This window comes from Alligator sinensis, unplaced genomic scaffold (assembly GCF_000455745.1).
Source record: "Alligator sinensis unplaced genomic scaffold, ASM45574v1 scaffold505_1, whole genome shotgun sequence".
Classification (NCBI taxonomy): Eukaryota; Metazoa; Chordata; order Crocodylia; family Alligatoridae; genus Alligator; species Alligator sinensis.
The window spans coordinates 1,335,615-1,347,292 of NW_005841940.1; positions in this window are offsets into that span (position 1 = coordinate 1,335,615).

Genomic DNA, 11,678 nt, shown 5'->3' on the forward strand with positions numbered 1-11,678 from the left:
ACCCAGAGCATCCGGAGCTCTGCACCGTGGAGCCTAGCAACCTCCACGAGACCGTCTGTGTTGTCTGTCTGTAACTGCAACTCAAGCAAGTTTTCCAGCCTACACCACTGCCATCTCGGTGTAAGTAAACAATCTTTAAAACTACCGCTAAGCGTTTGTGCCTAATTCCAGCTCGACGGCCTTCCCTCTCCGACCCGGCGTGCCCGGGCTGCTGGCCACAGCCCGTGTGCAGCACGGAAAAGGGCTCGGGTCGCTCCCGGCCCGCACACATCCCATGGTTGAAGAAGCCAAGTTCCTGCTGGCAACACCACCTGCGCAGTCAGGTGTTGATCTGCAGGATGCACCTGCTCCTTTCCAGGCCCTTTCCCTTGACTAAAAAAAAAAAAAAAAGGATCAATGAGAATACAACCTGAGCCCCAGACCCCCTCACCCTTGCCCCCAGAGCCCTGTAGTCACTTTTAATATGCTCGGGGACTCCCTGGCAGTATCATTGGTGCCCACATGGATGAGCAAATGAACATGAACACTATCATTGCAGAAAAGGTAGGCATTAGGATGTCCATGAACCACACTAGTCAACTGCCCATGCTCAGGACTCTGCACAGGAGCCAGCAAGTTATATTTCTGATCAGCTGAGGGACTGTCATGGAATAAAGCCTGTCCCACAACAGTGCCTTGTTCCTGCAGGGTGGTACAATGTTCCATCATGCAGTGAAAAACCAAGGTTGTTTTTGGTAATATCTTTTATTTGGTCAACTGTATAGTTGGGAAGGTTTAGACAAGCTTTCAGGCATAAAATGCCTTACTTTGTGTGACCATCACTTATTATCAGGAATGGGACATGAAGGTGAGGAAGTGCACGCTGAGGAGTATGTTCATGTAAAGAGATGTCTCTAGGTATGATTTAGAGCTGGACAAGTTGCAGAACGTATAGCTTCTTCATGTGGTGGCTGGAGGTGGCCGGGGAGTTTCTGGGGTAGGGGCTCAGTGCAAGTTCTGGAGGGCCAAAGGATACAGGGTGCTTTTTGTAGGCTGCCTTAAGGAACGTGGATGAGATAGGATAAGGTTGACTATCCCCTGGAGCATGAGAAACACAAGGGTGGGCAGCTCAATGCGTTGGCTGAGTAGCACAAGATCACTGCAGAGCAGGAGTCAGCCAGGACCAATATCTGGTGGCCTGAGTGGCCTTCATCATTTGCCCTAGAGATGGGTTTTGTAAAATATGGGCTTAGAGCAGAAGTTGTATTCCCCATCACTTGGCCACCACAAATCTGGTCATGTAAAAGGTGCAGGATTGACAGTTCCAGGACTAAACTTTTCTCTTTGTCTATGGAACAAGTGCCAAATGTACAATGCACAGAACGTATTTGCATGTAATTTCTCATAGTCTTGTTTTCAAGAGGGATTTTTTTAACATAGAAGCTTTCAGGTGCAACTACATTGAAGACAAACCTATGTACTGTAGAGCTTCAGTTCCACAGTATTTGTGCAATAAGCCTTCCAGACACTTGGGGGAAGAGCAGCACTTCTGATCTGTGCACTGAACACCCTCGCACGGTGTTCCATCTGCTTTAGTTTCCCATGAACAGCTGAAGTGGAGGGGAGCATCCTGCCTTGGACTGACTCCACTGGAGAATTAAATCAGGCAAAGATGGCATCTGAAACAAATTTTGCGCACACAGACTTAGAAATGTGCACTGGCTAGATAGTGGCTGAGATTTGTGGGACAAAATACTTACTTAAAAAAAACCCAACACAGTCTGCAATGCATGTCTGCCCCTTCATATTTTATGGGTAGACATGGTAGGGTCTGAGGTCCTGTGGAGACAGAATGTAAAAGAACTTAAACCCTGAATTGCTTATGCTGCTATGGCAGGCACTTTCAGGGAACCTGCTAGCGCTTCCTGCAGGAGGCAGGAGGTTCTGCTTGGTGGATCATTGATATGTTTCTATGTGGAATGATGGATCCTATGTTTTTACTGGAGGTTGAGAACAAATGCAGCAAATAATCATTGATTTTTCTTTTTAGCATCTTCCTGGGATGTGGCACATTGAACGATTTGAAGTACTCTATTAAGAAATTCTAGGAGAAATTTAGCTCTGGAAAAACATGTTCCTGTCTCTGGTAAATAGCCTTTCCAACTTAAATTCCTCCTGTCAACAAGTGATTTTTTTTTTTCTTGTTTAAAAATTCACTGCTGTGTACAAGCTCATAGCAAGGCTGGAATAGAATGGCTGTTCCATGGTTCTTTAGTAATATTTATGTTTTGCAGGGCTGTTTCCAGCTGAGGCATACAGGTAAAAATAACAGTGTAAAATACACAAGAGCATATAGTTGTGTGTAGTATTGCTGTTTACTGGCTAGAACACAGGTTTTTACTAAAGTATTGTTATACATACAAACATAGAAGTACTGCATTTCAGAGGTCAGTGATCTCTACTTTTGCATATTCTGTACGTTTCTGTGCCCTTTGGGATTACAATTACCTTTATCTAAGTATCCTCTGTATAATTTTCAAACTTCCCTGTGTAAGTCTCATATCTCTAACATGCTTTACTAACTGGTCTTTAATAATTATTAATTAATTAATTATTAACTCTGTAAAATTGATGATCTCTTGAATTTAATTTTATTGTTAAGCTCCTTGAAATGCCTCTGCTTGATAAGGCACTATTTATTTGTTTTTGTTTTTTTAAATGCTGCTTTTTAATGCTCCCAAAAAGGTGCAGGGAGACTTGCAATAAAAAGTCACAAAAACAAACAAAAATAATTAAAAAAATTAGATGCGTTGTTCTGATGTTAAACATCAGGATATATTAGTTCAGATGAACTTCTTTTGGAGGTAAAGCATGTTTTGGTTTTGTTGGGAGGAGAATGTCCAAAGTTAAAACCATAGGAGATGACACTTCAGAAAGTAATGGATGAGAACGAAAATTGTATTTTTGCCAAATAATTCTTGTACTGTTAAAGGACAAGAGTGCAGCTTATTTTCCATTTTTAACACTGACCAAAGAAGGGCAGCTACTGTACAAGCCAAGCAAATCAACCCTATGGGCCTATTTTTTCTAAATCAAGTAAGGGATGCCTGCATAACAGGCCTGATCTTGCAAGGTGCTGAACTTTCTACCCTCTTGCTGAGATGCACAGGGAAACGCCATGTGATCAGCCCCTTGCAGAATGACATGCAAAATGCATAACTTGTATTCACAGTGATGGCTGTTGTTGCTTCACTCATGAGCCATTTATGAATATAAATGCTGGATTTGCACAAAGAGTTGACAGAGCTGTGTACAACTCAGATGCACAAATGTAGGCACATCTTGTGTCCGTAGTTTTGTGCCTAACTTATTGAAAACTTAGCTCCTGTGTATTCCTAATTTCCTTTTCACATAAACAGTGAAAGGTAAAATAAAGCTACCACTAGTAATCATTTAATACTTAATGATTGGACTCACAATCCTTTAATAAGCATTTAATTTGGGCTCAGTTGCCCATTGACAATTTGTATGCTTTTAGCAAACATTTTTGGATCCTGGATGGCCTCCCCCAGGCCTCCTGAATTCTGATATTTCTTTTCATGTGTTAGGGCTGCACTAGCAACCAATGGACACTCTAAGGACCTCTCCTGCCTGTAAGAATCACTTATCCAAGGGAAATGCTCTACCTCCAAGTCCTTCACTTCTTAGAGATGAAAGAGCAAGGGGGAGTGAGGATACGGATTTACCTCCTAGCCATGTCAACGGACCCCAGCAGCAGGCCCAGGATTTCGGGAAACGCCTTCTAGGAGCTGAAGGCCGCATCCAGACAGGTGTGGACATTTGGTTCCCTGGGGACAAGTAGCAGTGGCACACCTCGTGCCACTGCTACTTGTCCCCGGGTAATACCCATGCCACGTGCCCTTTGACGTGCAGCAGGTTACCCTGAGTGGGATAGGGGAGGCTGGGGCCAGCAGCAACTGTGCTGGCCTCAGCAGCCTTACCTGGGGACTGGAGAAGCTGCAGTTGTATTGCTCCTGCACCTGGGAGCCTGGCCAGCAGCCAGAGCGTGGCTCTGGCTAGCCAGGCTCCGGTTTTGGGTGGTGTGTGCTGCCTCCATGTGCACCGTCCTGCTTTTTTTTTTCATGCAGGTTTTTTTGACCCTGGGATCTCCTGGGGTCAAAAACCCCTGCACTGCAACGTAGCAGCACAGGCAGCATCTGAATGTGTGGTGTGTGGCACCACAGACATGTCTGCAGTGTCACGTACCATATGGCTGTGCTCGTCTGGATACAGCCAAAGAGATGAAACATGGGTTTGTTACCTTGCAAAACATCTGTATCTTCTCCAGTGTGTAAGTCCAGCAAAAGAGCCAAGAAATCCTGGATGGATGAGGTGAAAGGCTGAGGAAGTTCCAGGAACAGGTCTCCCACTAGAAAGGGCTGGAGAAGGAGATCTCCCTTGCACTGCCCTTCTGCAGAGGCTTCGCGTTCCTGGGCAGTTCCTGGTTAGAGCTTGCACTTGCTATGGTGATAAAGACTTTGCACGGAGAAGTGCCCAGGAGCCAATGCTCACAGCACTGCCAAAACCAAATGCCTCTGGGTTGGGTTCCCTTCAGCTTCCTGCTCCTATCTTAACACTACTCCTATCAGTCTTAACACTGAAAACTGTTACTGTCTCCACAGGAGATGTTTTGACGGGGCAGTTAAGCAGTTTGAACCATCTCCCAGTAATTCAGAACCAAAAACATCTGCTTTCAGAAACTATTTCACCTAGGTCAGGCAAGCATGTTGGAGTAGGTCAGTGCTTATCTCTGACACCACCCCCGCCCCTTGCCTATCCATTATCAAGGGCCCTTCTAATAAAATCTTTCAGCAACAGGCGATCCTCTTGCTCCTTGCACTGGGTGGGTGATAGGAGAGCTTCCCTACAGTACTGAGGATGAAGGGTCTACAGCAACTACTTACTAATCCCTGAAAGGAATGGAAAATGGTGTCCTATTTTGAACCACAGGGACCTTAACACATTTATAACCAAGCTGAAGTTCAGAATAATTATGCTCACCTCAGTAATGCTTTCTTTGGACTCACAAACCTTGTTTGCATTTCTTGACCTTGAAGGACTTACCTTTGGTCTTTCTAACAGATTGAAAGGTGCTCACCACTGCACTAACAGATTGTCAGCACACTGCCCCCCTCCCGAAGATCAGATTTTCAAATGGATGTATCATGAATCAGACCAGGCTTTCTGCAGAACACCTACCCAATCAATGAATAATATAAGCAGACACCTGTCTCTAAACTATTAATGGGAAATGTGACATCTATTGACAAATGGATGTGTGGTATGTGGCACTGCAGACCTATCTGCGGTGCCACTCACCATACGCGCGGGCATTCCCTGCACTGCTGCCTTGCAGCCTGGTGGGGTTTAATGACCCTGGGAGATGCCAAGAAAAAAAAAAACGCAAAAAAAAGCAGGGTGGCACATGTGGCAGCAGAGCATGCCACCCAAACCCAGAGTCTGGCTGGCCAGAGCCATGCTTTGGCTACCAGCTAGGTTTCCAGCTGCAGGAGCACTGTGGCTGCAGCTCCCTGAGTCTCCCAGGTAAGGCTGCTGGAGCCAGCACAGTTGCTGGCCCCAGCTTCCCCTACCCCACCCAGGGTAACCTGCTGTGTGCCAGAGGGTGCGTGGCATAGGAATTCCCCAGGGACAAGCAGCAGTGGAACAAGGTGTACCACTGCTACTCGTCCCTGGGGAGCCAGATGTCTGCATTCATGTGGATGCAACAACTGAGGGAAAATCTTAGAAGCAGCGGGGAGTGGGAGGGTTGGGGACTTCAGTACAGAAGAAATTGGAGTCGGTGCCACGCCACTCTTTATACACTTGCTCTGATGGTTAGGGATAGCTAGAATGCATGCACAGACCAACTGAACAGCGATGGCAAAATTCTCAGACTTCAAAGGCAATGGAATACAGATGGGGCTAATGCATCTTGAAAAACTCCATTTAATGCATAGATAAGTAACTTTCCTTTTCTAATATTCTGGGTTGCTCTTTTTGTGCAATTCAATTAGCTATATAACTGGAAAGTTAGCTTCTTCACTCTCATCTGGGCAATTCCTGTTGATTCAGTGGTTCCATCCATCCACTTAGGGTTCTTCACACTCCCTAAACAGAACCAACACTGCCCCCAATCACTGCTATTGAATTCCAGCTGGCTGGGGCTCTGCTTTCCTCTTCAGCCAATTAGAAATAATAGGAGGAACAAGGAAAGTCCCTTACTGAATGAGAAGGGGAAGCTAATAATGAATACTAGGTAGAAAGCTGAAGTGCTTAATGCCTTTTTTTCAGTCTTCAAAAAAGGTCAATTGTTAGATGACTAGTGCAATTAGCATCAAGGACAGGAGGTAGGTAATCAGCCTTGAGTTGGGGGAAAGGGCAAATTAGAGGTTACTTAGATAAGATAGATGTTTTCAAATCAGCAGGTCCTCATGAGCTTCATCCAAGCATACTCAAGGACTGGCTGTAGTAAATTCAGAACCATGGGCTAATATGTTTGAGAGCTCTTGCTGGGGGGTCAGTTGAGGTCCCAGAAGAATGGGAAAGAATACATCTTAAAAAGAGGGCAGGGGAGGACTAACTAAGAAAATACATAGCAGTCAGTCTGATGTAAATACCTGGAAAGATATTGGAGTATATCTTCAGTCACACAATTCATAAGCATCTAGAACATAACAAAATGATAAATAACGGCCAACATGGATTGGTATAATTTCCTCCTGGCAAAACTAGTCTGGGTTTCTTTATGACAAGGTGAGAATGGGAAGGAGAATAGTAAGGCTTTTGAAACTGTTTCCCATGACATTCTCATAAGAGTGCTAAGGAAATAAAGTCTAGATGAAACTTCTATAAGGAAGGTGCATAATTGGCTGGATTATTATGTTCAAAGAGTATTTATCAACAGCTCACTATCTAACTGGGAAGGAGTTATCAGAAGGGTCCCCCAGGGCATCTGTCCTGGGTCTAGGACACTACGTTCAGTAGTAACGTGGAAGTGGAGCTGTGTGTGCCCTTAGTAAATCTGTGGATGACATCAAGCTTGGTGGGATTGAAGCACATGCCAAAATCTTACATCTGAACATGCCGAATTTCAGAGTAACTGTTGCTGTGGGGGCCAATTTTCAAACGCCCTCCATTTTCTATTACGGGTGGCTTAAGTTGATGATAAATATGAAATTTTACATTTCTATGGCATCTTTCTTTTGATCATTTGTACATACTTTTGAGAGAACAAGCAAACTCCTGCAGTTTGCTTGCTGAAACAGGCACTTTAAAACTGTTTTTCTCCTCATTTCACCACTGGCAGGCAAATTGATGAGTATTTAAATCTTTTAAACCCTCTCCCCTCTGCAAAAAAACCCCAAACCCTTTGGGATGATGCAATCAGTTGTTAGCTTGATTAAATATTCACCTACTACCTTTGGCCTGCTGGTCTGGAAAATGAATAATGGTGCCATACCAGAGATGGTAAGAGTTGCAAATGGTGGTGGCCTTGTAACAGAAGTAATGTGTGGGGCATTGGTTTCTAACAAACAAAAATGCAATGGGTAGACTGTCTATTTACCCCCCTGCAGCCACCTGGAGGTTTGAGGGCCCATGAGTCCCGCTGCCTAGACACTGCAGGAGCAAACCAAAGGAAAGTAGGCAATGTGCAGTGTTGTCTGGTATCCTGTGAAGTGTTGTGAATGAAACTGCCTCTCAGGCCAGAAAAGATAAGCGGATTTAAGGTATAAGGTAGCAGCTAGTAATTATTTACAAAGCTCACATGGTGAGCTCTGTGGAGAAAGGATCACGTGCTGTGTTGTTACCATATTAAACGCACTATTTTGCTCCACGAATAACAAGAGGAAAATGCCTTTTAGGAACATAAAGGTAAGAAACTAGTGACTTGAAGCATGTGGTATGTGGAAGCCATAAAAAATGAGATTTGCTAATAGATACTAGGTGGACAAATGCTGAATATTGTAACAGCTCACTTAGGAATTCATCATGCTTCCTATCATATGGAAACACTGCTCTGTTGTAGTGGTGCTCTGTGTACTGGCCTGTTCTGCAGAATTGGGAAAGGCTGATTTACTGCAAATAGAGTACTGCCATGGTTCCCTGTTGAACCTTTGTGACCAATGCTCTGGTCTGTAGGGTTTGTAGAGGCTGCATTCACTGCCAAAACCTGCTGATTTTAAGTCTGGAGGTGGTTAGCTATGTTAGTCTGAAGTCAGGCAGTAGGTAGGACAGTGTGGTACCTTGCAATGACTGGTCCTACCTTGTGCCTGATTTAGGTTTGTAATGTTTTATCTACTGTACAATAGATGAAGTGTAATTCCACTAAATCCACTGGGGTCACAGCAGGGATGAATTTGATTTAACCTAGGGGTCAGCAACCCTTGGCACGTTTGCCAGAGTGTGGCATGCAAAGGCATTTTGCTTGGCAAGCAGAAGGGGCTGGGGCTGTGCTTCTACAACAAGGATCAGGCTCCTTGTAGCTCCCCCACCATCTGCCCTGGCATGCCAACATTTTACAAGTCGAGGTTGAGGTTTTTTTGGCACTCTTCTCCAAAAGTTGCTGACCTCTGGTCTAACCTGTTTGATATTCAGATAGGTTCAGTATGGCACAATAGCAGCAGTTAATCCTGATTGCATGGATCAGACCTGTTGTGATTTGAGTGAAGTAAATAAACACTGAGAGATTATTCAGGCATCTCTGTTTACCCCAACTTTGCCCATGATAACAACTTTGCCTATTGTCCTTTCTTGCCTTTCCTTTTTTTCCTACCTAAGCTACCTGCCATGATTCAGTATGCGTTGTATTTAATCATTTTTATTCTGTTCAATTAGCCTTGGTTACAGGAGATCCACCACACTAATTGTCCCGTTATATTTATTAGTTCTATACCATTTTCCCCTCTTCTCTGTCAGATCATCTTTCCATTCATTTTATAGTCTTTGCAGTAGGATGGTAGATCATAGGAAAATTTGTGTTTTTCTTTCACTTGATCAAATGCAACAATTGATCACTTTTCTTTCTTGAAGCTTCCAGTTGTTTCAGACAAACAAACCAAGTGGACAAACACTAATTATAGAACAACAATGGAAGAAAAACTTCTCTGCCTCGAACACAAGTCAATGGAAAAAGAAAGAGTTGAAGAGCAGAGAGAAGAAAGGTCCACATGGTACTATTTAAGAAAAAAGGCAGGCCGATCATGTGAGATGTTCCACGTGCAATCCCCTTCTGTGGCACCTGCAACAACAACTGAACCAGGTGAGCAAGAGTCCCAAAGTACAGCTCATTTCTTCTGATTCAGTTAGTTCAAGTGTTTGTAAAGAGCTGTCTTCAGAACTGCCATCCTTGTTCATTGTCTGTTCTTTTGACCTTGCAGCTTTGTCAGCTTTGGACACTAAATTGCTAACTCTGCTTACAGGGGTGGCTCTGAGGAAATATCTGCTTGCTGAATCTGAGGATTGCTTCCAGGGGAAAAGTGAACTAAGTAAAGGCAGAAGAGTCATTTGGAGCATAAGACTGATTCTTGTGCACAAGTGTTTCTGAACCCTCTTACCACAGGCATTCCCACAGCATAAGTACCAAAAAAGAGATGCAGCTGCTTGATGCTCTCAGCACACAGCAAAATGGCAGGGATTCGGACTGGGAAACTGCCAAAGATAAATTTGATTGTAAGATCCTAACTTGTGAGGTCAGAAGTCGAATGTCTAATATTCAAACTCGTTCTGGCCCAGTGTTCAGCCAGGGAACCTCAGCTCCTCAGTCATGGGTAGAGTTGTCTCTAGAAAAAAATGAAGACATTTGTAGCCTCTTAAAAGATTCAAACTTCTGCTAAAAGATAAACCAGTAAGAGCCCAGAAGTAATTCTCAAATCTAGCCCAGTTTAATGAGCTAGGATCCTGATGATATGTTATGCTCTTGCCACCACTGAGTGAAGGAGCTGAAGATATTCAAGTTAAAATTCTCTAAACAAGATTTGGATGTTGTTGGTATTCATTTGACAAGCCATGCATCTTCCTTTTTCCACATGAAATTTTTCCATGCTTGGTTTTCCTCCTGTCAGAAATATGAGCTACATACCTGGTCAGTTCAGTAAGTTATAAAAAGTGCATCAGAGGGTTCAGCTCATGCTATTTAAATGTAGTTATCATATACTGAAGGAGGGAGGATACTAGAGCAGAGCTGAGTGTAGAGCCAATTCTTTTTTGGCTAATAGTTCACTTATTGAAAAATGCAGTATTTGTGAATTTAACCTGAACTTGCCTAAAAATTTATTGGGGAAAAAGTTTTCAGAGCTGGTACTGCAAAATTTAGGAGGAGGTGGGGATGCCAAGTGGTTTTGGAATTTACTCAAAATGTTGAAAAAATCCATGTTTAAATCTTTGTTCTGTCTCGGCGATTTGAAACCAGGTGAGACAGGGAATGAAAAATGACTCTATAGCTGAATGGTCTTTAGGGCACTCAGCTGAAAAGTGGAAGAGCACTGTTCAAATTCACTCTCTACCTGACTCTGAGCAGGAATTTAAACAAAGCTTTTTCTTTTCCCAGAAAAATGTTTTCACCATCATTTGACAGGAGGCATATTTTGAGTCTAGTCTGTTCTCCAATGAGTGTTTAAGTGTGTGTTTTGTTTTTTTTTTTGTTTTTGTTTTTTTTTACCAAGCATAGAAGCATCAGTGAGACTCAGAGCACCCCAGCCCATAGTATAGTAGTGGTGGTGGTGTGGGGGGGGTGTAGGTTACTCTCCTGGGAGATGAGAAATATAGACTCAAATTCACACTTGGTGGGCATGTTTACACATTCAGTTAAGTCACAGCAGTAAACTCCAGTGCTTATCGCGCCAGAGTGTATTGCTTCTCGGTGCACCTGGGAGCACAGCATGTTCATCTAGGTTGGAGCAGCCCTGGCTGGCAGGAGGCTCAGGGGGTTAGCCAGCCAGGCCAGGGCTGCTGCGACCTGGCTCAGTGCACTGCAGAGGGGTTGGCTGGGGCATGAGGGTGCTGCAATGCAGGCTTTACCAGCAGGCAGCCCACTGAATCGCCCTGGTGCCCCGGTTAGCTACATCGGCATCTACACGTGCATTGCTGTGAAGTAAAATACTCTGCAGCAGGATAGTACTTGTATTTACTAGTACTATCCTGCTGTGGAGTTTAATTAGCTTACTCCTGCCAGATTGCCCTGCACGTGTAGATGTGCGACATTTACTGTGGAGTTGATTATACAACTCCACAGTAAACGTCTCGCATAGACATGCCTGCCTGGTGAGAAGGGAATTGAACCTAGGGCTCTCGTAGTCTTTCTGAGCACTTGAACCACTAAGCTATATGGTACAAGGGTAGATTTCCCCCCATAAAAGTGTAACATTCAACCTGGAAGTAAATTTTTCAGATATTTGATTCAGTGGAAAATTATTTTGGGTCCATCCAGGCTGAAGCGGTGTTCAGATATTTTGCTTCAGCCACCAAAACGAACAAAAAAAATTGCATAGCCCTATACTACACCTGTCTGTAATAAATGGCACCCAGCATACCCAGAAGTATTACTGGCATGCTAAACTCTCTGACTGCGGAGGAAGGGTTGATGTATTCCTGTACGTATTCTGGATTTACTAAAAGCCATACCAGATATCATGGGATCTAAA